The 26,229-nt window shown below is 42.2% G+C and overlaps 1 protein-coding gene across 4 annotated transcripts in view; it reads right to left on the bottom strand.

Moving 5' to 3' along the window:
• The window catches only part of robo3 (roundabout, axon guidance receptor, homolog 3 (Drosophila)), a 561,002-nt gene that overhangs the window by 457,981 nt on the left and 76,792 nt on the right, over positions 1 to 26,229 (bottom strand). The gene's annotated exons all lie outside the window — the stretch shown is intronic.

Raw genomic sequence — 26,229 nt, 5'->3', positions numbered from 1 at the left:
AGTTAATGTTTCGGGCGCGGTGATCTTTCTTTAGGACTGATTATAGCTCAGAAAAGATTATATACATGCTGAAGATAGGGGGTAGTGGTCAGGAGGTCAGGCGAGTACGCAGTAGGTGGGGACAGAGCCCAGAGAATAGAGCAGTTAGACAGACAAAGGGACAGTTAATGGTGAGCTGGAGAAAGAAAAGTTGATAATAGGGACCATTCGTGGGTAAAAATGGGTTAACTGTGATGAAGCTGTGTGATGACAGAGCCAGAGTGTGGGGGTGGGGAAAGCAGGAGTTCAGGCTGTAAAATTATTGAACTTGATAATGAGTCCTGAAGGCTGTAGGGTCCCAAAGCGGAAAATGAGGTTCTGTTCTTCTATTTTGGGCTGAGCTTCTGCAGCAAGCCTGAGATAGCGATGTTGGCTAGGGAACACAGCGCTATGTTGAAGTGTTTAAGAAGGTCTGCCGTGACTCACTCACAGTAAGTTAAGAGGTACTTAGTTCTCTAGGTATCACCCCTCTCATTGGCTTGCGCTCTTACCTGGTGCCCATGGCAGCTCCATGCCAACACATGCTCTCTATCTAGAGATGGCACGGTGGTTAGCACTAGTCCAGGGATCTCGGTTCGATTTCAATCTTGGGCGATTGTCTGTGTGGAGTTTGCGCATTCTCTTTGTGCCTACGTGGGTTTCCTCTGGGTGCTCCGGTTTCCTCCCACAGTCCAAAATTGTGCATGTTAGGTGGCTTGGCTGTGGTTAATGTGGGGTGACAGGAAAGGTTGAGTCTGGATGGGATGCTCTTCAGAGGGTTGGTGCAGACTTGATGGGCCAAAAGACCTCTATCTGCACTGTAGGGATTCTATGATTCTACTGATACTGCCCCAATATTGCATGTCAATTCAGAACTAAATCACACCCCAAATGTTCATCTTTATGCTTTTTCATTACTCTCTATATCATCTAATGTCCCCACCCACTCTAATGCCGCATACATCTGTGTGCCACCTGCAGAGCCACTACCCAGCATTCACCATGACTGGACATCAATAGGCAGATGGGGATCCAAGAGAAAATCTCGAACAACCTAGTACAGTGCTTACTCTAACATGCCTGATTGTAAAAAAAAAATCAAATCTGGGGTTCTGAAAAAGGTCACTGGACTCCAACTGTTTTATCTACACAGATGCTGCCAGACCTGCTGAGTTTCTCCAGCAATTTCTGTTTTTGTTTCCAGATGATATCCAGCATCTACAGTTCTTTGTTGTATTTTAAATCGCCTCACTTGGTTAAACATGAAATTAATAACCTTATATTCAGACCACACACTTAGACAGTTAAGCCTTTAATAGCCTCTTTAAAATGTCAATCAAACTGTAACCCAGAATTCCTTGCTGAGATTATTGTAGCTTTTGAAACTCAACCTAGCATTTATAATAACTGAATAATAGTAGTTAGAGAATTTCCAACAAGAAACTCTATTGGAACTATAATACAAAATGTTTTATTTTCCTCACCCACATCAGCTGGCCTGTCAATCACTTCTGCAGACTCTAGACTGTGGGGTTAATGTGGGGTTACAGGAAAGGTTGAGTCTGGATGGGGGATGCTCTTCAGAAACCTTTAAACTGTTTGAGTTAATGTTTAAAGAACAGATGGTTTACAAACCTTCACATTATGACACTTATGCAGACTATTTAAGAATATTTACATCTATTCCACCAACCTGTGACTCCACACTATGAGTTTAAGGTCCTTGTAACGACAAAAATGGGATATGTTCGAACTCAGCATTAAGTTTAAATGACTTTACTGGTTTTAATTCTCCCCCTGCTGTTTGATTCATAATTACATTATTCCTAAAGAGATTAATCCTAAATTCCTGGAGAATCCAGAAAGATTAGCAATGCGTCCTCATCCCTTGCCAAATTAAGACCTCAAAGTTTGATCAGTGCAATAAGAACAAGCCAGTCAAAGAGGTATAGAGGGTGCTTCCAGAGTTAAAATTCATTCCTAACCAACACCTGACCCTTCCTCATTAGCAAAAACATTGAAAATGGGGTTGGGACTCCCATTCAACATTATAAAGATCCACAGAGCATCCTTGACTCTGTAAAAATGTAAGCCTTTTAAAGTTTTCATTCTGAATATTAAGGATAACAATGCTTGGTCATAGATTCATAAAGTCACAGAATGGCTACTGTAGAGGGAGGCCATTGGGCTCTTCATTCCCATGCTACTTCCCTGCCAGATCAACTCCATTTCTCCTATCGCCCCTCCCTTTGTTCATTGCCCTAAATCTTGTTTCTTCATCAGGTAGTTATCCAATTCCCTTTTGAAAATCATGGTTGGATTAGTTTCCACTACACTCTCATTCCAGCAATGAACCACTCACTGCCTATGAAGGTTCTTTCACATGAACCATTGAATCTTCACCATTCACCTTGCATTAGTATCCTGTGTTCTCAACCCTTTTGCCAACTGGAACAGTTTCTCTCTGACTACTCTGTCCAGACATCTCATAGTTTTTAAAAATCCCTCAACGTTTTATTCTCAAAGGAGAATAAACTCAGCTTCAACAATCCACGTAAATGTTATTCCTCAACTCTGAAAGTATTCTCTTAAGTCTTACCTGCGGCTGCGTTAAATCCTTCCCATTCTTCTTACAGTGTAGTGGTAGAAACTTCATACAATACTGCAGCTGAGGCAAAGCCAGTGTTTTTCTGCACAAGTAGTGCAAAATCCCTTTTTCTTTTAAATGTGAAACTTTCATTTGCATAAGAACAACCCACAAGATGTAATTCTAATGCATTAATGTTGGCATCAGTTTGCCTCCAGCAGAGTATTTGACTTGCTGCAGTAATGCTTAATGTTATCTCCTGTAGTGTCAGAAACTGGGTGTGGACATCGAGATATTGAAGAATCAAACAGACATTTATTACAGCTAATTATGTACAAACATTACATAGGTTAATAGTAAGCCAATAGCTAACATAAGTGGAGCATGCTTTCAATAGACTGTAATGCTTCAAATGATCCTGGGCTAAGATGGTATATGATTAGATTAGATTACTTACAGTGTGGAAACAGGCCCTTCGGCCCAACAAGTCCACACCGACCCGCCGAAGCACAACCTACCCAGACCCATTCCCCTACATTTATCCCTTTCCAACTCACACTCCGGGCAATTTAGCATGTCCAATTCACCTAACCTGCACATTTTTGGACTGTGGGAGGAAACCAGAGCACCCAGAGGAAACCCACATAGATACAGGGAGAATGTGCAAACTCCACACAGTCAGTCGCCTGAGGCGGGAATTGAACCCAGGTCTCAGGCACTGTGAGGCAGCAGAGCTAACCACTTGATCTCCTGAGACCATATGCAATAATATGGTGATAATAACATGAGCATGTCTGTTAAAGGCGTACTGATGAACTGACTGAAGTTTCGAAGGTAAAATTGTTATAAAGTTTTTGTTTCTACCCTATTTGTCACTCCTGAGTTGAGGCTAAATTGGAGACTAACCAACTCTTTCAAACAGGGTTGCAGCTCATTGTATATAATCACAGGGAGTTCATAATTTTGTCGCTCTCCTATTTTGTCCAACAAAAATAGCTTTTACCCATCTCCGATGCTTTCATATTTAATATATTGTTCAAAGCAAATTTCCCAAAAGTTTACATTTTTTAATGAGGCTGTGATTAGTTCTCCTGAGTTATTCCTGAAGAGATTAATCCTAAATTCCTGCAGAATACTGAAAAGTTAGCAATGCTACCTCATCCCTTGCCAAATTAAGAACTTGCTGTTTGATCAGTGGAATATGAACAAGCCAGTCAAAGAAGTACAGAGGGTGATTCCAGTGTTAAAATTTAACCCTCAACCAACACCATTAAAACAGACCAACTGCTTATTTAGCAAACACAAAGAAACCAAAGTGCTGGAGAGACAAATCGATCACAGCGATAGGCCACTGGACTTGAAACGTTAACTCGGTTTTTTTTTCTTCACGGATGTTATTAGACCTGCTACGTTTTGCCAGCACTTTCTATTTTTGTTTCAGATCTCCAGCATCCGCAGTCATTTTCCACGGTGATAGGTAATGACTGTCATGGCTATCATGTTTCCCTATACATAAAAGCAGCTACATTTCACCAAGTACTTCAGGACTTCCTGAGGATGAGAAAGTTGCTATATAAATGCTAGTTTCATTGTTTCTTAACCACTCTTGGGTTCACTTTAGCCACAACCTGAGGGGAAATCTTCTCATTCGCATGTGACCTTAACATGCCCCCACACCCATTCACCACTGTAAATCATTAATATCGAATTGCTGCCTGCGGGATCCTGCTGTGTACAGATTGACTGCCACACTATGATGGTGGCTCACCTTCGAAAGCTGCCGAGAACTTCAAAACATCCAGAGGACTTAAATGGCAGCACGGAAAATGAAGAGCCTTTGTTATTTCCATTAAGCTAATTAAGGCAGAGCTAGCTTTGGGAGATCCGAATAAACAAATACTTTACTTGCTGAGAAATGCAAATCATAGGTTTCCTGTTAACCTCAATGGCATTTGTTGCAATCCTTTTATATTTGCAAATGACTCACCTGGAGCTGTCGGGGAATAAATTCCACTGAAGCAGTTTAATTTGGTGATTGTTATGATTTTCGTTATGTATTATCTCTGCCCCTGAGGAATATGCAATTAGTCCAGCTGACTTTCCAACAGCCAATTATAATTATTTTATGAAATGACATTCCAGTTGGAAGACAGCCAAAGCCCTGAATTCTTCATTTCAAAAATATACTTTGTTCATACAATATCTTTGTTAACATACATACATTAAACAGTAACATATGAAGAAACAAACAAACATTAGAGTTTCACTCCATCCAGCAAACAAACCAAAGGCATTTCTTACTTGTACTGGACTGTATTTACATATACAAGACTATATTTACATATATTTGAGGCACGGGGAGGGTCCAATAACTGAATGGACCCCTATGTAATTTTGGCAGAAAGGCCTCAGATGATGGTCTTGCCCCACCGTGCCATGGCGACAGCTGCTCCAAGCTTCAGTGCATCCCTCAGCACGTAGTCCTCGACCTTGGAATGTGCCAGTCTGCAACACTCGGTCAGGGGTCAACTATCTGCTCTGGGAGACCAACGTGTTTCAGGCAGACTGAAGAGCGTTTTACACCTGGTTGATGGTCCTCCAGGCACAGTTGGTGTTTGTCTCAGTGTATTTTCTGGGGAACAGATCGTAGAGTCCTGCATCACGGAGCTGCTTGGACATACCATGACAAAAACACTGCTTCTTCCTCCAGACTTCCTTTGCAAAGGCACACTCCAGAAGGAGACGAGGAATAGTCTCTACCATCCAAAAGCTGCTTCAAGGCCAGCGTATGGTGGTGCATAAAGACCAGGGTTTTCATGGAGCACCTCACAGGTCGTGCCCTTCTCACCACCAGCCAAGTGGTGTCTTGGTGCTGGTTGGAAATTTCCGGTGATGAGGCATTCCGCCAAATGACAGTCTGCTCAGGGAACAACCCAACAGGATCCACCCTCTCCACAGTACGGATCCTGGACGGAAAGATTATCTTGGAGGCCCCTGAGACAAAGAGCGAGGCTTGCTGGCTCTTCACCTCCTGGAGATCTTCCATGACATCGACCCTCATCATCTTCAGCAGGAGGAGGTTTGCATGCTTTTCTGGAGTTTGGACAGTTTTCCTCATCTCTCTGTCTCACCTTCTGAATATCTTTGAGGAGAAAAGCCTCTTGACATTCCCCTTGACTCTTTCCCACCAGTCCACTGAAAACTCAAAGATGTGCTTCACCGCTCTCCAACCTGTGTGACGCTTTTGAGCTCCTTAACGTTTTCTGGGGTCAACAATATCAAATTCATTTTCACATTCCCTTGCTGACCCGCTAGTCATCCTGTAGGTAACAGTCAGCCAGCAGGAGGCAGTGGTGAGAGAGGAACACCAACTTGATGTTGGTGGATCTGATTGAGAACATGTAGGACACAAACAGAAAATGTATCTTTGAGTGAATACACCTGTCTGACCATGACCAGGTGTATCTATATGGGGCTCCATCTACACTGGTGACCTTAACTGTTTCCATCAGGAACCTGGACGTGGTGTCCTGTTTGATGTCAGCCCCTCTGGATTGTCCATCTGCATCGATGATGTAGTTAAAGTCTCCGGCTAGAATGACTGGCCTAGACATTACCAGGAGCAGTTGAAACTTGCACATTCTCTCCATGTCTATGTGGGTTTCCTCTGGTTGCTCCAGTTTCCTCCCGCAGTCCAATTTGTGCAGGTTAAGTGGATAGGCCATGCTAAATTGCCCGTAGTGTTCAGGGTTGTGTAACTTCATAGAATTAGTCATGGGAAATACAGAGATAGGGTTGGGGGGGGGGGGGGGGGGTTGAGTCTAGGTGGGATGCTCTTCAGAAAGTCAGTGTGGATTTGTAAGGGCATATGGCCTGTTTCCACACTGTAGAGATTCTATGGATTCACAGCATACTGGCAATTTTAAAAACCATTTTGAGATTTCATAAAAGTATCGGTAGACCTAATGCACATTCATCTGTGGTCTTGTCACTGGGGGAGTCCCTGCATCCCCGTGGTGCGGGCAAACCGTTGGACACTCCCAGCACTGTGGTGTATTCCTGTACCTCCCTTGGTTGGAGGGGGATTGCCCTGATCCGGTGTCATTGGGGCAACAACGAAGCCAGGAAGGTCCAGCTCGGAGTTTGACAGAGGGAATGTCGAACCCAGCTCCTGATTCGGAGTGATGCTACTCCCGGATACCCAGACCTGTGTGGTGCAGTGGGTACTGGTTGGTTCCTGACGGCTAGAGGTTGGCCTTTGCTGCGGCCCCTCTGGAAGTCGACATTTCTGGGTTGAGAGGTGCTCCTCCCCTTCTTCCCTGTGGTGCTGTGATTCTTTCATTGTTGGTGGCCATCCCTCTGCACTTCTTCATCGTCAGAAGAGTTGCTGGTGTGTCCATCATGCAGCTGCCTCTTTCCGTTTTATTGTGGGACTGTGGAGGCCCAACGTGTTTTCCTTTTCCCAATTGTTTCTCACTGGTATCCACTCTCCTGCCTCCTTTGTTTCCTCCTTCTCCATTGACTCAAGGCTGGTGCGTGTATGGGATGAGCTGTCAGAGGAAGTAGTGGAGGCTGGGACAATTATAACATTTAAAAGGCATCTGGATGGGTATATGAATAGGAAATGTTTAGAGAGATATGGGCCAAGTGCCGGCAAATGGAACTAGATTAATTTAGGATATCTGGTTGGCATGGACGAGTTGGACCGAAGGGTCTGTTTCCATGCTGTACATCTCTATGACTCTATGACTCCATTTGTTGATGTGGACTTGGGTCGGCTGCTGTGCCTCTGTGCTGGCTACCTTTTCCTCCTCTCTGCCCGTCCCTCCTTCTGGGTGCCTCTTCATTTCAGTTTTCTTGATGGAGGATGGCACCTTCTTGTCCTTTGGGGATCCACGGCTTGCATTTCCACTTCCGGCCATTGGAGCCTATGTGGGACCCCCCCACCCATCCCTGTCTTGAGCAGGCCTTATATACACCCCACATGGGTTCCAGGTCTCGGGTTCCTTGCAGTCCTTAGTCAGGTGGTCCTCTTGTTTGAAGTTCCTGCAGAGGGTCACCTTACAGTCCGCTGCCATGTGCCCTGACCTCCCGCAGGTTTGGCACAGTTTGAGCTGCCCCACATACATCAAGTGACCTCAGTTCCCTATGATCATGGAACTGGAGGGTGGGTGAAGGATGTTCCCTCTGCTGTCCTTCTTCAAGGTCACCTTGTTCAGTTGGTTGCTGGTCTGATTCCAAAGAGGCCCACTATGTGGGTGCTGTCTCCTTCTAGCTGTGCATACCTTCCCAGGAAGGTCAGGTCATCTGCTGCAGAGATGTGGGGGTTGTATGTATGGATTGTACCAACCCGGTTCCTCTGTGTAAGGAAGATGAACGATGGCGCCATTGACAGGACGGAGAGGGGACTCTCACCTCCCTTCTCCTCAAATACCTTCAGGAGACACTCACACTCCTGAAGGTCATATCAAAGTAACCCACCTCTGGGGAAACCCTGCCAACAGAAAATATCTGCTGTTTGAAAACCGGAGCAGTCCAGGAGAACTCTCTTCATGAAGAAGCTCCGGTTGACTGGCAATCCTTCCTCCACCTTCTTCACAATCGCCCTGACTATATTGCTGACCTCCTGGGCACGAGCAGAAGCCTTAGCTCTGATTGGCTGATCACTAAATTGGCATTAGACTGAAGCCAGCAACAATATCCACCAATTGCAGCTCAGCTCAACTGAAGATCTTCCAGGTTCTGCTCACAACCACGGTCCAATGATGATCTCAAGATCTTCTGTTAATGACGACGAAGGTTTGCAGCTCAGACTCCTGCTGGGATAACCACCTTCATGATCATGGTCTCTCCCCTGCCAGGTACACATCAACACTGTCACATCCCTCCCCTTTCCACCTCGCCACCACTCCCTTTTTCTTCCAAGTGGTAGTGGTCGTGGGTCAAGAAGTTCCTGTCTAAGGAGCATTGGTGACCTATTGCAGTGCATTTTCCAGATGGTGCAGATGGTGTTATTGGTGAATGGGGTCAACATTGAAGGTGATGGATGGTGCTTGTCCAGTTCAGCTTCTGTCAATGGTAACACAATATTGATAGTGGGGATTTCAATGTGGGTAATGCCATTGAACGCCAAAGGGAAATGGTTGGATATGTTCTTGTTGGAGATGGGTCATTGTCCGGCACGTGTGTGGCAGGATACCGAGTCAGGATGGTGTCTGGCTTGGAGGGGAACATGCAATTGCTGGTCTTTCCGTGTTTATGTTGTCTTTGTCCTGCTCTATAGGGGTTGCTGGTTTGGAAGGTGCTGTTGAAGGGGCCTGGGTACGTTTTGCATTTTGTGGAAGGTACTCTTTGTTGGCACTGTGGATCAGTGATGAAGGGAGTGAATGTTGGTGGTGGTGGATAGGACGCCAATCAAGTGGCCGGCTTTGTCCTGGATTGTAGTGAGTTCCCGTGTGTTGATGGAACCGCACCCATCCAGGGAAACAGAGAGTATTCCATTGCATTTGCGACTTTTGTCAATAAATAGGGGACACTTATACAACAGAAATGAGTGGTCACAAAAAATCATAGAATCCCTGCAATGTGGAAGCAGGCCATTTAGCACATCAAGTCCACACCAACCCTCTGAAGAGCATCCCACCTAGATCTACCCTTCCTATCATGTAACCCTGCACTTTCCTCGGTTAATCCACCTCACCTGCACATCGCTGGACACTATGGGCAAGTTAGCATAGCTAATCCACCTAACCCTCAGATCCTTGGACTGTGGGAGGAAATCGGAGCACTGGGAGGAAACGTAAGCAGACAGGTGGAGAATGTGCAAACTCCACACAGACAGATGCCCAAGGGTGGAATGAAACCCAGATCCCTGGCACTGTGAGGCAGCCATGCTAACCACTGAGCCACTGTGCTGCCTCGGCTGAAATGATTGTTGTTTTTTGGGAAGGTGATGCATAACAAATTTGTAAAAATATCATGTCTAAGAAATAATAGCCACCTTCATTTTTTAAAAAAAACTAAGCTATTGCTTTAAGTTAATCTTTGAGACATGTGAACATTATCCCTTATGGCAGTGATGGGTTGAGGTTACATGATAGTTGTTGGAAAAAATAAACAGTGGAAGATATATTAGGCAGGATGCTGACTGGATGCTCTTCCCAGCATTCAGATGTGTTGCCTGTTCTTCTCTCTCTATCTCTCTCTCTCTCTCTCTCTCTCTCTCTCTCTCTGAGATATTGTCAGCCAAAGTGCTGAAATTCTAACAGACACGTTTTTTAGAAATAGTACGGTTATTCCCTGAATAACATCCAGCCCATCAAAAGCGTACCTGCTTTTTCAGTAATATCCCCAAAATGGCTGATTAAAAATTAATACCTAAAACAGTTCAATTGCCCATTATAAAAAGTCACAAGACCAGGCTTTGAACAAATTTTATATTTACATTCCTTGGCCTGTTTTCACAGGTGGACAGCTTTATAGTTTTTACCAGAGTGAGAAGTTTTGATTCTGTTAACACCTTTGGTGAAAACTTAATCAGAAATCGTGCCTTTAAAGAAATATTGTCCCATTAGGAGGTTCATTTCAACACAAATGTTTTGCAAGTATGTGTTGAAACTGTGGCCCAGCCAAAACTTTCTAAGATTTAATTTGAGGAATTCCACTCCATCTATAAACGGAAATCAGCCCCAAACAAATAAATTATTACTTGGTGGTGATTCATATACATTTGACAAAATTGAAACCAGTTGCTTTTTTCATGCTTTACAAATGTTAATAAACTGTTAAATATCTTTCACAGTGTGAAACTTTACTGTACAGATCAAGAAGAAACAGATTGCATTTATGTAGTGTCTTTCACATCCTCAGGATGTGCTGAATTTTTGAAGTGTATTCACTTGCTTCACGATCCAATAACAGCATGGTGGCTCAGTGGTTAGCACTGCTGCCTCACAGCACCAGAGACCCAGGTTCGATTCCAGCCTTGGGCAACTGTCTGTGTGGATTTCCTCCAGGTGCTCTGATTTCCTCCCACTGTCCAAAGATGTGCAGGTGAATTGGCCATGCTAAATTGCCCATAGTCTCTGATGCATGAGTCAGAGGGAAATGGGTCTGGGTGAGTCCCTCTTTGGAGGGCCAGTGTGGACTTGTTGGGCCGAAGGGCCCATTTCCACACTATTAGGAATCTAATGTTTAGGGGTGGCTCAATGGTTAGCACTGCTGCCTCACAGCACCCGAGATCCAGGTTCGATTCCATCCTTGAGTGACTGTCTGTGTGGAGGTTACACATTCTCCCTGTGTCTGCATGGGTTTCCTCCGGGTGCTCCGGTTTCCTCCCACGGTCCAAAGATGTGCAGGTTAGGTGAATTGGCCATGCTAAATTGCCCGCAGTGTTAGGTGCATTAGTCAGGGGTGAATGTAGAGGAATGGGTCTGGGTGGGTTTCTCTTCGGAGGGTTGGTATGGACTTGTTGGGCCGAAGGGCCTGTTTTTACACTGTAGGGAATCTAATCTAATCACTCTCACATCATCAGTGTGTGTATTTACAATGTGACAGATTTACACAGGTAAGGTCCCATCATGGCAATTTGTTAAAGAAATACGAACAGAATATATATTGTTAGAATGTAGAAAGAATAATGTCATGGGCACTAGTCTGATTATCCCCCTGTCTATAATGCTCTGTCACCTGAAGACTACTTTGGGTTTTCTTATCAAAGGAAGGCATAGTGTCAAGTTTTCTATTGGCCGGGAAGTGACCAATGCCTCAATGTTAAAATGCTCCTCTTTTTGTTCAGGTGTTTCTACAGCCTCATCTAATCCCTACCTCGGATCCGATTTCCAGTTCAGAACCTTCCTGCAGCTCTGTCCTCTTGAGTACTTTCGCTCACTTTAACTTGCCAATACTGAATGTGCCTTCAGTTGTCTAAGCTCTAATATCTGGATTTACTCCCATAAACCTCTGTCTCTCACCCTCTCTTTCATCCTTCCACAAAATCCACCTCTAAAGCCGAACATTGAGTCAACAGTACTGATGTGCTAACATCCTATTTTCTGGTTCTCCCCATTACTTCAGGTATCCTCCAACTAACTCTCAGATCACTACGGGACCACTAAATCAGTGTTGTTAGTTACTGATACTTCATTGATTATTCAATTCTTTATTTTCCTGCAGTTTCGAAATGATTGATGCAATTATCATAAGACAGACCACACCATCTCAGTGTCAGCCTGTTGCATACATGAATACCAGAATAATCTTGAAATTAAGTATGGAATTCAGCTCTGCTTAGCTCCTGAGAGATTCAATTCTTAAGAATTAATGTTCCTTTCTGTCCTATAACCCACAGTCATCAGCTAAAAGTCCTTCATTAACTCTGTTGTTTGCTACCTTGATCCCAATTCACTTTCTCCCATTTTCCCAGGTCCAGCAAGTGTAAAGTGCCTTCTGATATGGGCTGATTTTCATTCACATGTTAATTCAGAATTGTGATTGTTCTACACCCCATCTCTTGATCTTTGAGTAAGAAGGAAATCCATTTATAAAGACACTTATGTGAGATGGGCATGAACAGTTGCAAAGCAAAGTGGGAACTCGAGGAAAGGGCATTCCATTGGGAAGTTTGCTGTCAGTCAACATGTATTATTCATTTTCATCACTGTAAGAATGCTTTCCTGCTGAAACTCAGATTTTCCCCTTCAGCCTTTGTGTCAACTGTTTAAATTCTTTCTTTCCTTCCAGGACTACTGGTGGCTCCAATGAAATTGTCAATGGGACTGATCCCATTTCAAGAGCTTGGGGAAGGCAATAAAAGGATGCCACACAGGTCAAGTCACATGACAAATGTTCTGTCTCTACCCAGCAGTGCACACTTGTACCAGCAGCCAGAGACCCTGTGGAACCCTGCTAATGCTATAGTATGTGTAGCCCTTGATTCCGTTTGCCCCTCCCACTCTTCGCTGGCTAGACCTTAAACTCTGGAATTCAAATAAAGAACAATACAGCACAGAAGTAGGCGCTCTGGCCCTCCAAGCCTGTGCTGATGCATTTTGCCATTCTATACTAACACTGTCTTCACTGACAAGATCCGTATCCTTCTATTCCCTTCCTAATCATGTATTCCCTTTGTAAACCTTTGCACCTTTTTACCTCAAGGTTCTCCTTTGAGAAGCTCCTTATGATGTTGCAATTAGTCAAATAGATTCATAGAGTTTTTCTCAGATCCAGTTCTGTTTCTATTGCAGTTCACAGAGTCCAAATCTAAACACTCTACTAGACACAGGATTCCTGGTCTCAACATTTTATTTGGATTAGAATTAGATCACCCTTGTAAATCTTTTCTGAACCCTTTCAAGTTTCACAACATCCTTCTGATAGGAAGGAGCCCAGAATTGCACGCAATATTCCAAAAGTAACCAATGTCATATATAGCCGCAACTTGACCTCCCAGCTCCTCTACTCAAGCTCTGATCCATAAAGGCAAGCATACCAAACGCCTTTTTCACTACCTAACTACCTGTGACTCTACTTTCAAGGAGCTATGAACCTGCATTCCAAGGTCTCTTTGTTCAGCAACACTCCGTCAGACTTTACCATTAAGTGTATGAGTCCTGCTAAGATTTGCTTTCCCAAAATGCAGCACCTCACATTTATCTAAAGTAAACTCCATCTGCCACTCCTGAGCCCATTGGCCCATCTGATCAAGATCTTATTGTAATCTGAGGTAGCCTTCTTCGCTGTCCACTACACCTCCAATTTTAGTGTCGTCTGCAAACTTGCTAACTATATCTCCAATGTTCATATCCAAATCATTTAAAGAAATGATGAAAAGTAGTGGACCCAGCACCAACCCTTGTAGCACTCCACTGGTCACAGGCCTCCTGTCTGAAAAACAACCCTCCACCACTAATGTCTGCCTTCTGCTTTCGAGCCAGTTCTGTATCCAAATGGCTAGTTCTCCCTGTATTCCATGAGACCTAACCTTGCTAATCAGTCTCTCATGGGGAACCTTGTTGAACACCTTACTGAAGTCCATATAATCATGTCCACTGCTCTGCCCTCATCAATCCTCTTTGTTACTTTTTAAAAAACTCAGTCAACTTTGTGAGACATGATTTCACACACACAAAGCCACACTGTCTACCCCTAATCAGTGCTTGCCTTTCCAAATACATACAAATCCTGTCCCTCAGGATTCCCTCTAACAACTTGCCCACCACTGACATCAGTATCACTGGTCTATAGTTCCCTGGCTTGTCCTTACCACCCTTCTTAAATAATGGGTTGGAGGATTTGAGCTGTAGGGAGATGCTGAATAGGCTGGGACTGTTTTCTCTGGAGCTTCGAAGGCTGAGGGGTGACCTCATAGAGGTTTATAAAATCATGAGGGGCATGGATAGGATAAATAGGCAAAGTCTTTTCCCTGGGGTGGGGGAGTCTAGAACTAGACGGCATAGGTTTAGGGTGAGAGGGGAAAGATATAAAAAGGACCTAAGGGACAACTTTTTCACACAGAGGGTGGTACGTGTATGGAATGAGCTGCCAGAGGAAGTGGTGGAGGCTGGTACAATTGCAACATTTAAAAGGCATCTGGATAGGTATATGAATAGGAAGGGTTTAGAGGAATATGGCCAAGTGTTGGCAAATGGGACTAGATTAGGTTAGGTTATCTGGTCGCATGGATGAGTTGGACCGAAGGGTCTGTTTCTGTGCTGTACATCTTTATGACTATGACTCGAGATATCTTTTAAATGACAATGGTAAGTTAAAACGAAGTTAATGAAATATCAGCTGCAGGTTCAATAGAAATCCAATTTTGCCCAGCTAGTGTAAGCCAATTTACCCAATTGCTTCTTTGATTATATTATCTTCTTATACTCATGGTGTCCAATTTTGTTTGAAGCCGTGTCTGTGAAGCACTCACACTCTTGCTATTTTACGGTGTTAACGAGAGGAATGGAACTATAAATTGTGGCCTGGGGTCCACAGAGCTCGAGAATTCTAACAATATTGGGGGAACATGATGGTATTGCATTGAACTAGTAATCTAAAGGCCTTGATTAATGATTCAAGGACATGGATTCATTCCCACTCTGGCATTAGTGGAACTTAGAGTCATAGAATTATAGAGATGTATAGCACGGAAACAGACCCTTCGTTCCAACCCGTCTATTCCATCCAGATATCTCAACCCAATCTAGTCCCACCTGCCAGCACCTGGCCCATATCCCTCCAAACCCTTCCTATTCATATACCCATACAGATGCCTTTTAAATATTGCAATTGTACCAGCCTCCACCACTTCCTCTGGCAGCTCATTCCATACATGTACCACCCTCTGCGTGAAAAAGTTGCCCCTTGGGTTAATAAATCTGGAATATAACGTTGTCAGAAATACTCTGACACACATTTTATTCTCCCCATCACCAAATCACCTGTGAAAATTTTCATTTATTAACCACTAGTACATCAATTGTGTTTTCCAACTGTTCAATTTACATGCAAAGCTCATAAAGCCAGAACACTGGTTTTAATAACAGTGACCATAGAACTATCAAATATTGTAAAAGCCCATTTGGTTCACTAATGTCCTTTTAGAGATGGGAATCTGCCAACCTTACCTCATCTGGCCTACATGCCACTCTAGATCCATAGGCTTCTGAACCGGTCGAGCCAGCACCTCAGTTCAGGACAATTAAGAATATCCAAGAAATATTAATTTTGCCATCTGCACCCACACCCGAGGAAATAATACAAAAGGAACTTTTCTCCTACTGGCATTAATGTTTCCTCATTGCAGGTTTATTCTCCTTCAATAATGTCAGCTTGGTGCAAGGAGCCTATATTATTGCTGCCTTATTAAATCCGAAACCAAAATGCTAAACTAGCCTGAGTAGCTTGAAGAGACCATCAAGATGTGATGAGATGGAAGGGACTTATAATAGAAAGCAAATGTTTCTTTACACAGAGTTATGTGGCTTGGTAATTATTACCAGAGTCGATTGGGCAGGTAGATCAAAAGGAAATGCCTTTATTTCGTTTTTCTCTTGGAGAGAAAATGTCTTTTTTGTTTCAGCAATTAAACACTGTGCATTTATTCTCTTCAAAGCTGTTCTACAACAAAATCTGGTAAGTTAAATGAGCGAGAAGTCCTGAGTAGCTGTTGTGAGAGTTTGCACAGTCAACCTGACTCCTGTGTTGTAAATAGACACAGTCAGAATCACAACTTGTTGCAAAGTTGCAGGGCAAAAACTAACAAAACAAAAATTAGGAAAAATGCCTTTATAGAGTAATGAAACGGGTGAATGTGATCAAATTTGCTGGTAAAGGTGGTAAATACCACCACAGATCAATTGGGCTGAATGGTCTGTTGTACTGTTTTGTACTTTGTGTGAATTAATGTGGATTTCAATAAGAAGCACCAGAGAGAGCACAGAGAAGATTTACAGAGTTCATTTCCAAAAGGCACAGGTATATTCATTAAGAAAGGAGAGACAGGTAGGGTCTCTTTGCTCTTGAGAATGTAAAGCTAAAAATCAGGGATGGTATTGTGGAGCAGGTACAGAGAGACTGTCGTCAAAAGTTAACTAGGGATCATCAATATAGGGACAGTTAATGAGAAATCCAAAAGGGAATTCAGAAGAAGCTTCATACCAGAAGAGACTTCAGAATGCAAAACTCACTAATACAGTGACAGTATTAGGTGCTTCAAGGAGAATCTAGATAATCATTTAAGAGGGAAAGGAACAAAAGGCTACAGTGTTAGATTGAGATGAGAAAAGATGGAAGAAATTTTGAATGGAGCATAAACAACAGTATGCACAGGTTGGGCTGAATGGCCTTTTTTGTGTGCCAGATGTCCAATGTAATCTGTTGTCATTTGAACACTGATGACCTATGAATACAGAAAGATTAAGACAACAAGAAAAGTCCAGGGTGGGGGAGAGTTGCTTAAAAAAGAATCAACCTGGTCAGTACTTAGGACCTTCTGCTGGAACAGATATATCAAGGGTAGGATAGTCAACTGTTGGGCTCAACTGTGATGGTTTCCATAGTCAAATAGTCAAAAACAAATTGACTAGGCTGATAAATGGAGAAAAGCCAAAAGTGGGCCCAGTGCTGACAGAAATGTTTCACCAAGAAAACCAGGAAAACTAAACTGTTAGACAGATCTGTTCTCGGGCTGGGAGCCCATTTTGAACAGATGGTCTCTCTGACTGGAATCCTGCTGACTGTCACTGAGGGACTAACTGGAATATTACACACAGTAACAGGAGACTAAGTGCATCTCCTGTGATTGTATCACAAGTGGCAGGAAGGTAAATGTTGGGTGAGGAGGTTGAGGGTTCCCCATTGCCTCTGGGCAACAGGTTGGTGCCTCCAACCAGTGACAAATTCCAATTCCTGGAAGCTGAAATGTCAAGCCAGCCTTTGATAAAAACTCTTTCAGGAGTGAACTTTTACCCTGACATTTCCTTTTATGCGCCTCAGTGCAGCCATCGACTTTCAAATGCAAAATACACATAGGCTTCTCTGAACGAAAAGGCCTAGAGTGACATTGTTTATATCTTTCCCCACTGCAGCAGAACTAATTAGGAGGAGAGGCACGTTCTCTCTCAGCTGAGAGCCTGGGTTGGCATATTTTATAGAAATCAGAGAATGAGGTGAAAATCTCCTGGCGTTTTCTTAAAAAAAAACACTTTTTTTTCTTATATTAGGGCTCTGATTATTCTCAGTGGGTAGGCAGGACAGGACCATGATTGCACTTTTGATTTCTTATAATGTCTTTCGGCTCCAATCTCATCAGATACACCTTTCCCCTTCAGCTCCTGTTTATGACAATTGAGAGAAATTACTTTCGCTTTGGCCCTGAATGTGTGTTTGTGTGTGTCTGTGTGTGTGTGTGCATGTATGTCTGTGTGAGTGTTTGCGTCTGTGTCTATCTGTGTGTTTGCATGTGCTCATATGTGTGTGTATGTGTGTATGTCTGTGTCTGTGTGTCTGCATATGTGCGTATGTGTCTGTGTGTGTATGTGCGTTTGTGCTTGTGAGTGCGTCAGTGTGTCTGCATGTGCACGTATGTGTGTGTCTGTCTGTATGCGTGCCTGTGTAAATGTATTTGTCTCTGTGTGTTTGTGTGTGTGAATGCGTGCCTGTTCAATTAGTGTTGTATTTCAATCTGAGCATCACAAGCTATGGTTCTCCTGAATGTACTGCAACAGAAATGAAGGAATAAGTGGGAGCTGCAGTAAGCAACTAGTCATGAGCTGCTATTTTTTCTGGTTGTTTGTGTCTGTTTTATATTGGTTCCCACATTAATCATTGACATGGTCAGAAAATTTAAAACAATCTTATAAGTCTCTTTCTACACTGTGAGGTTTTTATGATTCTTGAATAACTAAACATATCTTCACTTCCAAACAACCCATTTCAGCCACACACTATCTGCACACATACCTCTAATACTCCATTTTTCTGTTTTCTAACTTTGTGAGTTTACATACACCCGGTTCATACCATTAAGCATAAATTATCTTGTGCTTACATCTATTTGCTTGTATTTTCTGAGTGTTCTTTTCAATTACGTATCAAATCAAGTGGTTTCAAATAAACCTGTTGGACTATAACCTGGTGTATTGTGATTTTTGACTTTGTCCATCCCAGTCCGAAACTGGCTCCTCCACATCGTATGAAATTTGTGCAATAGATAGATCCTCAAAACAAATGAGCTGGGACAGTGGGAAGGGATGCAATGGGAAGGAATAATGTCTGTCTGTAATTTCAGAAAAATGTTGATATCCGGCCAAATTATTTTGACTCACATTGAGTTTTTCAGTGTGCCATAACCTCAAACAGTTTCATTTTCTGGGTCGTTGTTGGGGTTTATCTGTAATTTAGCAGAAGTACTTAAACTAGGAAAGGATGCTTTGACGTAGCTCCTACAATATAGAAAAAGGTTGGAGATGCTTAACAAAATGATTACCAGAAAATGAGGAATAAGCTAAAGGAGGAGATATCAGGAGGGAAGGCCAACAGCTTGGGTGAAGGAAGTAGATTTGAAAGTGTGCATTATGGGAGGAAACTAGCAGAGTTCCAAAATGTGGTGCCATGGCAGCTAAGACAAGAGAGGTAGAGAGGAGTTGGAAGAAATTTTCACAGGGAAAATGGAAAGCAGCTTTGAAAATGAGCTGGCCGCTACATTTAAGAGGGTGTAAGATAGAGATGCGAAAATGGAGTGAAGGATTGGGGAAAGAGTATGGAGATTGGGTCAGGTTGCCGGTGATGGGTTACAGTTCACTGAGGGAGTCCAGGTTGTTCAAAGTATACATTTTACATGTATATCACAGTCTGCTAAGATAGAGAGACACAAATGATCTTTCCATCAGATGGCTGACCAGGATTCTTTTCTGCTCTTACTACGGCATATGTTGGAAGGATTTGTAGATTGACATTCAATATTTTTGGCTGTGTTACGAGTGCACCTTCCTCTGTCCTCCAATCCAGAGGTAGGGATAAGTTGAAAAATCAATTGCAGATATGGGCAGAGAAATAACTGATGGAGTTTAAACTGGGTATGTATGAGGTGCTGCACTTTGGAAGAACAAACGTTAAGGAAAATTATACCGTCAATGGCATGGCTCTGAACAGCATTTATGTACAGAGGAATTTCGGGGTTCAATACCATAGCTCCCTGAAAGTGGCCACACAAGTGGATAGGGTAGTAAAGAAGGCATATGGCATGCATGCCTTTATTGACTACAAGAGTCAGGATGTAATGATGCAGCTTTGTAGGACTTTGATTAGGCCACACTTCGCACTCAGTTCTGGTCACCACATTACAGGATGCTTTGGAGACGGTGCAGAAGAGGTTTATCAGGATGCTGCCTGGATTAGAGGGTATAAAGAGAGGCTAGAGAAACTATGGTTTCTCAGGAGTGACATAAATTGAGGGGAGACTTGATGGAACTCTATAAAATTCTATGATGCATAGCTAGGGTTAACATTCAGAACCTTTTTCCCAGATTTGAAATGTCCCATATTAGGGGGCATGTATTTAAAGTGAGAGGGAAAACATTTAAATAGATGTGAGGAGTAGGTTTTTATCCAGAGAGTAATAGGTGTCTGGAAAATGCTGTCAGGGGTGGTGGTGGAGGGGCATTTAAGGGGCTTTTAGATAAAAACATGAATATACAAGGAATGGAGAAATGTGGATGATGGGCAGGCAGAAGGGATTAGTTTAATTTGGCATCATGTTTGGCACAACATTGTGTGCCAAAGCACCTGTTCCTGAACTGTACTGTGCCACGTTCCATCCACTGTGCTACAGATCTCCTGCGATGAGATTGGACAGTTCGAACGGCTGTTCAAAGACCTTAATACTTTGTTAAATCTACTGATGTGTCTAAATTCATTGGGTAGCAGCCATTTGACTTTATGTTTCAGATAAACACCACAAGTAACACATGTCTCATTGTTGCCTGTCAAGAATGCTGTGTGCAAACCATATTACACATGACAACAAATAATGAAAATTGTAATGGGTTTTATACTAAGTCAGAATCTTACCATTACACTAAAACTATCTACAATTTGTCATCCAAGAGGCAGCTTTCATTTTGAACCAACACAAAACATTCTTGATGTGGAAGTTTACATTCTACGTAATACACACAGTGGCTTGGAATGATTATGGAGTGGCGTAGAAGGAGCTTTGCTGTTCAAAACAAATAAGAGTGAGGTGTAGATGGAGTTTTACTCTAAGCCATACCACAAGTGACCAGATAGTTGAAGTTCTTTAAGTGGTCAATGGTAGAAGATTCTTTCACTGCAGGAATGAACATGAATGGGCACCAACATTAACCTGAAGCTGTGCTGAGAGCTTTGTCTAACTAAAGACATGGCATTTGGAAACAACAAACATGGTCAAGCCACAGGAAATAATGTTTGTTACTTTTATGTTATAAGTTGACCACATAAAATGGCATTCCGTGTATTATTGAGAGAGGTCTGCAATGATGGAGGTGCCTTTGATTGGATAAGACTTTAAACTGAAAGTCTAATTGCCAGTTTATTTAGCTTAAAAGAATGTAGGACTCTATTCAGAATAGAAAGTGTTCTACTGGTGTCCTCATCAACCAGTGCCAGCAACACACACTGAATAGATAAGTATCTAATTTACTGTTTCTGTGTTCTTGCTGTGCTTACATTGGATGCCATGTTACCTCAGCAATGACAGCTTCTACATGCCAACAGCAAATTCATTAGCTGTGATGTGCTAAATAAATCCAATTCCATTTGACAGCATTTGGCACATATCCCTCTAAACTCTTCATATTCATGTACCCATCCAGTTGCCTTTTAAATGTTGCAGTTGTCCCAGCCTCTGGCAGCTCATTCCATACATGCACCCCACTCCGTGTGAAAATGCTGCTCCTTAGGTCTCTTTTAAAATTTTCCCCTCTCACCCTAAACCTATAACCTCTAGTTTTGGACTCCCCCTACCCTGGGAAATCTGGAAATGGTTCAGTTGGACCAAAGGGGTCTGTATCCGTGCTGCACAACTCCATGATTCTATGATCATATGCTTTGGGACAAGTACAGCAGATAAAGGGTGCTATATAAAAGTAAAATGTTTTCTTTCCTTCTTGGAGCTGTTAGAGGTAGTAAGAGTGTAGGGGTTAAATAGTTATTTTTTTGTAGCTGTGAGAAATTCCCAAGCGAACATTACGCACCCAAAAGACTAGTATCAGCAAGAATATGTATGCAAAACTTGTTCAAAATTAAATAAATCAAACCAGAGAGGTTTTGGAGTCAGAAGAGGTTTAGACGTAGGGAAGAAAGACAGATACTAATAAGCAATGGGGGAAAAACATAGCCAGCCTTGGATACGGTTAACTGATCCTTGACTTGGTGAAGCAAACATTAATGACATTAACCTATGACATAGAATGAACACCATCTGTTTCTTATGTTTGCATGAAGTAAGATTGGAATTTGGATAATGAAGATGGGTATGTGACTAGAATGATTTAAGAACACTGCATTTTCTCAGAGTCCTAGTTCAGTTAGACTGAAGTGATACTCTTTCTGCATATGTTTGAATAAATGATCAAAAACCTAAGACAACATGTGGTAAAGTCAGCAAGGTGTCAGTCCCAAACCAGCAGAGTGGCATTGCAAAACAGGTGAGTAAGGTTTATTTAAAACCAACAGTTAGTGCAGTAAGCTGACTCAAGGATGGTGTGGTCAGGTATTAAACTATCAGCGAAGGTGCACTGAGTGCAGGAATTGTTGAAAAACACAGATCATTCGCAAGGGGCCTGTGTTGGTAAAAGGCACACAGACGATATAGTGAGCGAAATCCACAATGATGGTATCAACGCTGAGAATGTGAAAAATTAAAAATGCAGTGAAGGAGAGGGGAGTACAATTTTGATTGGCGGCAGAGTTGAGTTTGGGCAGTGTGGAAGCCAGCAGCATCAGAGGCGTCTGAATTGGGGAGGTCCAGTGAAGACTCATAGTGATGAGGGCATCTGTGGAGGTGGGATGGTGATGAACAGTGGTTTATTTTTATGTGTCTTAAGATGGCAACAAGAGTGGTGACATTGTACAATACTGTATTTTGTAACAATAATTGGGTAGTTAAGAATGTTTCCCCTACTCTTGCGCCTCTTCACTGGGAGGAGCAAAGCTGGTGTACAGTGTTTCCCGAAATGGGGCAAGTGGGTCCCTTATTGTCCCAATATGCACAAGCAAGGAGAGCTGAAGATTCCAGCAGAGTTAGGGAAAAATTCAGAATCATGGACAAGCCCCATTCCCTGACTGAAGTTAAGTATCCTTCAGTGAAAATTAGGATGCTGTGCAAAATCTTCAAAGATTCAAATTCGATTTGAGAATGGAATTAAAAGATTTGGAAATAGTGCAAACTTTATATTTCAACTTTACTTTAAAGCCAAGTCTTCCATGCTGTGACAAAAAACATTGTTCTAAAACATACAGATAAGCTGAAGCTTGGCAGACACCCAATTTGAAATCTGAATTTGGAAACTGTTTTAGAGGAAAAAGGTATGCAAAGAGATAAGAAATATTTTGTTCACATGCTTGCAGTGTTTTTGAAGTTGGTCTTACCAAACACTAGAAAGATTTTTAAGATGTGTTTGAGCAAAGGCAAAGGAAAGATTATTAAAAATTGAAAGGAATAGCTTGATAGGGAAATTTCTAGAATTTCTTAAAGCAAAGTTGGTAAAGTTCCATGATGTCAATTGGTGACTTAAGCCCTTCTTAAGTGAGCCTGGATAGATTATTGACTTTCTGCTGAAAACTTTCTTTTCATTTCACAACACATCTTCTATGTTGCTGGATGTGTGATTTTGGACATTACCACATTTATGGATATCAAACTTGGATTAAAGGCTTTGTCTTTGAAAAACTTGAGTGTGGTAAGTCAGGCCATATGTTATCTTCTGAGATAAAGTGTTTGGAAATGGGAAAAACTCAGCTGACTTCAATGAGAGAGTCATAGAGCCATAGAGCTGTACAGCAGGAAACAAACCCTTCAATTCAACTTGTCCATGCCGAGCAGATATCCTAAATTAATCTAGACCCATTTGCTAGCATTTGGTCCATATCCATCTTTCCTAATCACGTATCCATCCATGTGCCTTTCCAGCCACCACCACTTCCTCTGGCAGTTTATGTCATTACACACCACCATCTCTGTGAAAATGTTGTCCCTTAAGTCCCTTTTAAATCTTTCCCCATCCACCTTAAACCCATACCCTCTCGGTTTGGACTCCCCCGCCCCAGGGAAAAAGACCTTGGCTATTAACTCTATCAATGCCCTCATGATTTTATAAACCTATATAAGTTCACCCCTCAGCCTCTAACACTCCAGGGAAAATAGCCCCAGCCTACCTAGCATTTCCCTATAGCCCTCCAACCCTGGCAACATTCTTGTAACTCTTTCCTGAACCCTTTCCTATTGCAGGGAAACATCAGTTGTGTCTCTGATCTAAAAGCAGCATGCAAAACTACAAAACTGGACATAATTGAGTCTATAATCGGGATCGATAAATTACTTGATGAAGTTACTATTTCAAGCACTCATTGGGAAACTTACATGAGGTTTAAGGGTCAGTATAACAATTTACTTCCATTACTTCCTTAATGGTTTAACAGTTCCGGAGATCTTTTGATTGTCTCACAAACTGTTAAACCATTAAGAAAGTAATGGAAGTTGATAGATGCTGAAGCGGGTTTCTAATTAATTTTTAATTTGTCTTGCAAAACTAATTTCAGCCAACTGGTGATGACCCGAATGTTGCTTGGTTAATTTACAAACTGTCATTTGTCACACCGATACTCATGAGATTGGTGTTCTTAACAGACAGAATGAGGAGGAAAGCCCTAAAACACACCTACACTATGGATTGGACTATGGTATACTACAATGTGGAATTCAACTCTCAACATAGGATAGTGAGCGTAACAGTAGAAAAGCAACTGTAACTGTGTATTCGGTATGGGTCTATCTAGGCTTGCACGTGAGGCAATACACATGCATAAATAGCAGGGCATCTTGGTTGGTTAAGTCCATAAATTTAACTAGACTCGAGCATATTTTAAACATAATGAGTATGATTCTAATCACTGGAACGTTGACTTGATGCTAATTAACAATGATAAGACCTTGTAGGATAATATGCACGATGAGTTGGTACCCATGATCCTAAACACTTCTGACACAGCCTGCCCCGGTGTGCTCAATTCATAGTCAAGCACAGTATATGACATTTTTGGGGTTAGTTAATGAAATAAGCATCTCAGGTGAAAGGTGGAACACAGCCAGTGGCTTGGGGAAAGAACAAGCTAAAGGATGACTTGATACTGCTATGTTATTCAATACAGGAACCTCAATTGCCAATTCCATTGATTTAGCTATTGTGGACCAAAACGTCCAAACCTAGGCTCACAGCTTAAGGAAATTTTAAAAACGAGTGAGGGATTCAAGCCACCCAATTAAGTACAGATCAAGGCCTGACATGAATAGTTCAGAGCTTGCCTAGTGTGCTGGCATTTTATGCAGGCATCATTGATAAATTAATTGGGATGGATAAAAAATATCAGTGAATAGGGATAATACTTCCAGCACTTATGGGTACAAAAAGAGGAACATTTGAGACAAATTCGGAAGGGTCTACCTTCAAAAGCACATCTGTTTAATCTTTCAATACACAATTATGACCTAACCGTCTATCAGCTCAGGGATTTAATACATGTATATAGAACTGATGCTAAGTGGCTAATTAGTAGTGGCTAATTATGTTGATAAATATTGCTTTGTTGATACCTATTTTTCCTAAGCTAATGGCCAAAGTACATTATGTAGAATAGAAAATATTGGGGTAATTAGGGAAATAATTTTGTAAGATATTGCAATGTATGGCTATAAATAGTAGAGATAGAGAGTAGTGTGATTAATACTGCACTAGAGAGATATAGTGCAGAAACCATTTCAAGGTAACAGAAGAGGCAAGATACTGATTCAAGTGCTCCAGCTATTTGTACAATGGAGACTATATAGGCAGTGAAAGAGCTGACACTGTTGCATACATGGGTAATGGGAGATAGTATGTTACCACGTGGCAGCAAAGGTTCTGGTTTGGGAATAATCTATCATGCCTCATCTACAACCATAAGACATAGGAGCAGAATTAGGCCATTCAGCCCATTGGGTCTGCTTCACCATTTGATCATGGCTGATATGCTTTTCAGCCCCATCTCCCAGAACTCTTCATTCCCTCACTAATCAAGAACTTACCCATCTCTGTCTTAAAGACACCCAATGAAGTTGGCTTCAATAGCCCTCTGTGGCAGTGAGTTCCACAGATAACAATCATTACATTTACAAAGTGGGGAAGGTTGAAGTGGTCAAAATATATAAAAGAGAAAAAGTGAAAGTTTAAGCTCTTGAAAGAGGAAAGGATAATCTGATGTAATATGTACCAGCTGTCCCATGCTATCCCACACTTGCCTGAACACCTCACCCTAATCCAGGGCATGCCACTGTGAGTATATAGGACATCTTATACATTCCAACAACAGGTTTAAACATAAATTCTGCTCTCTGGTGTGAGGATCTGTAGAATTGGGGAACAAATGTGCAGATATACTCATGAATTCGAAAGATCTCCCATGCCTTGATTCTTGCTCAGTTATTACTAGCAACTGGGGCAAGAGGAGTTAGATCAGGGGCTTAAATTAGGAATTTATTAATCCATCAGGTCTGACCTAGTATGGTTACAGCCTAAGCTGGATACCATGCCTGTATCAATGGGTGACGAAGCATAAAGGAAAAGGTCAAGGCCACTGTGTTGGCTAACTTGAGCTGAGGTCAAGATCCAAAAGGGAAAACCATTAAAGGTAGTTAGGATGTAACTTTTAAATAGTTTGTCTTCTGCAGCAGTCAGCAATTCTCAGAGACAACTTGTATCAGGTGAACCCTGTGTAGCCTAAAGGCCAGTGTCAGTAATCTGCTGGCACAAGTTGTTCAAAATTAAACAAACCATTCCAGAGAGGTTTAAGAGTCAGAAGGGGCTTAGACACATGGTGGAAAGACAGACACT

Source organism: Chiloscyllium plagiosum, chromosome 35, assembly GCF_004010195.1.
Source record: "Chiloscyllium plagiosum isolate BGI_BamShark_2017 chromosome 35, ASM401019v2, whole genome shotgun sequence".
NCBI lineage: Eukaryota > Metazoa > Chordata > Chondrichthyes > Orectolobiformes > Hemiscylliidae > Chiloscyllium > Chiloscyllium plagiosum.
Note: the sequence above shows the minus strand (reverse complement) of the source record. Positions and strands in the feature narration are given on the sequence as shown.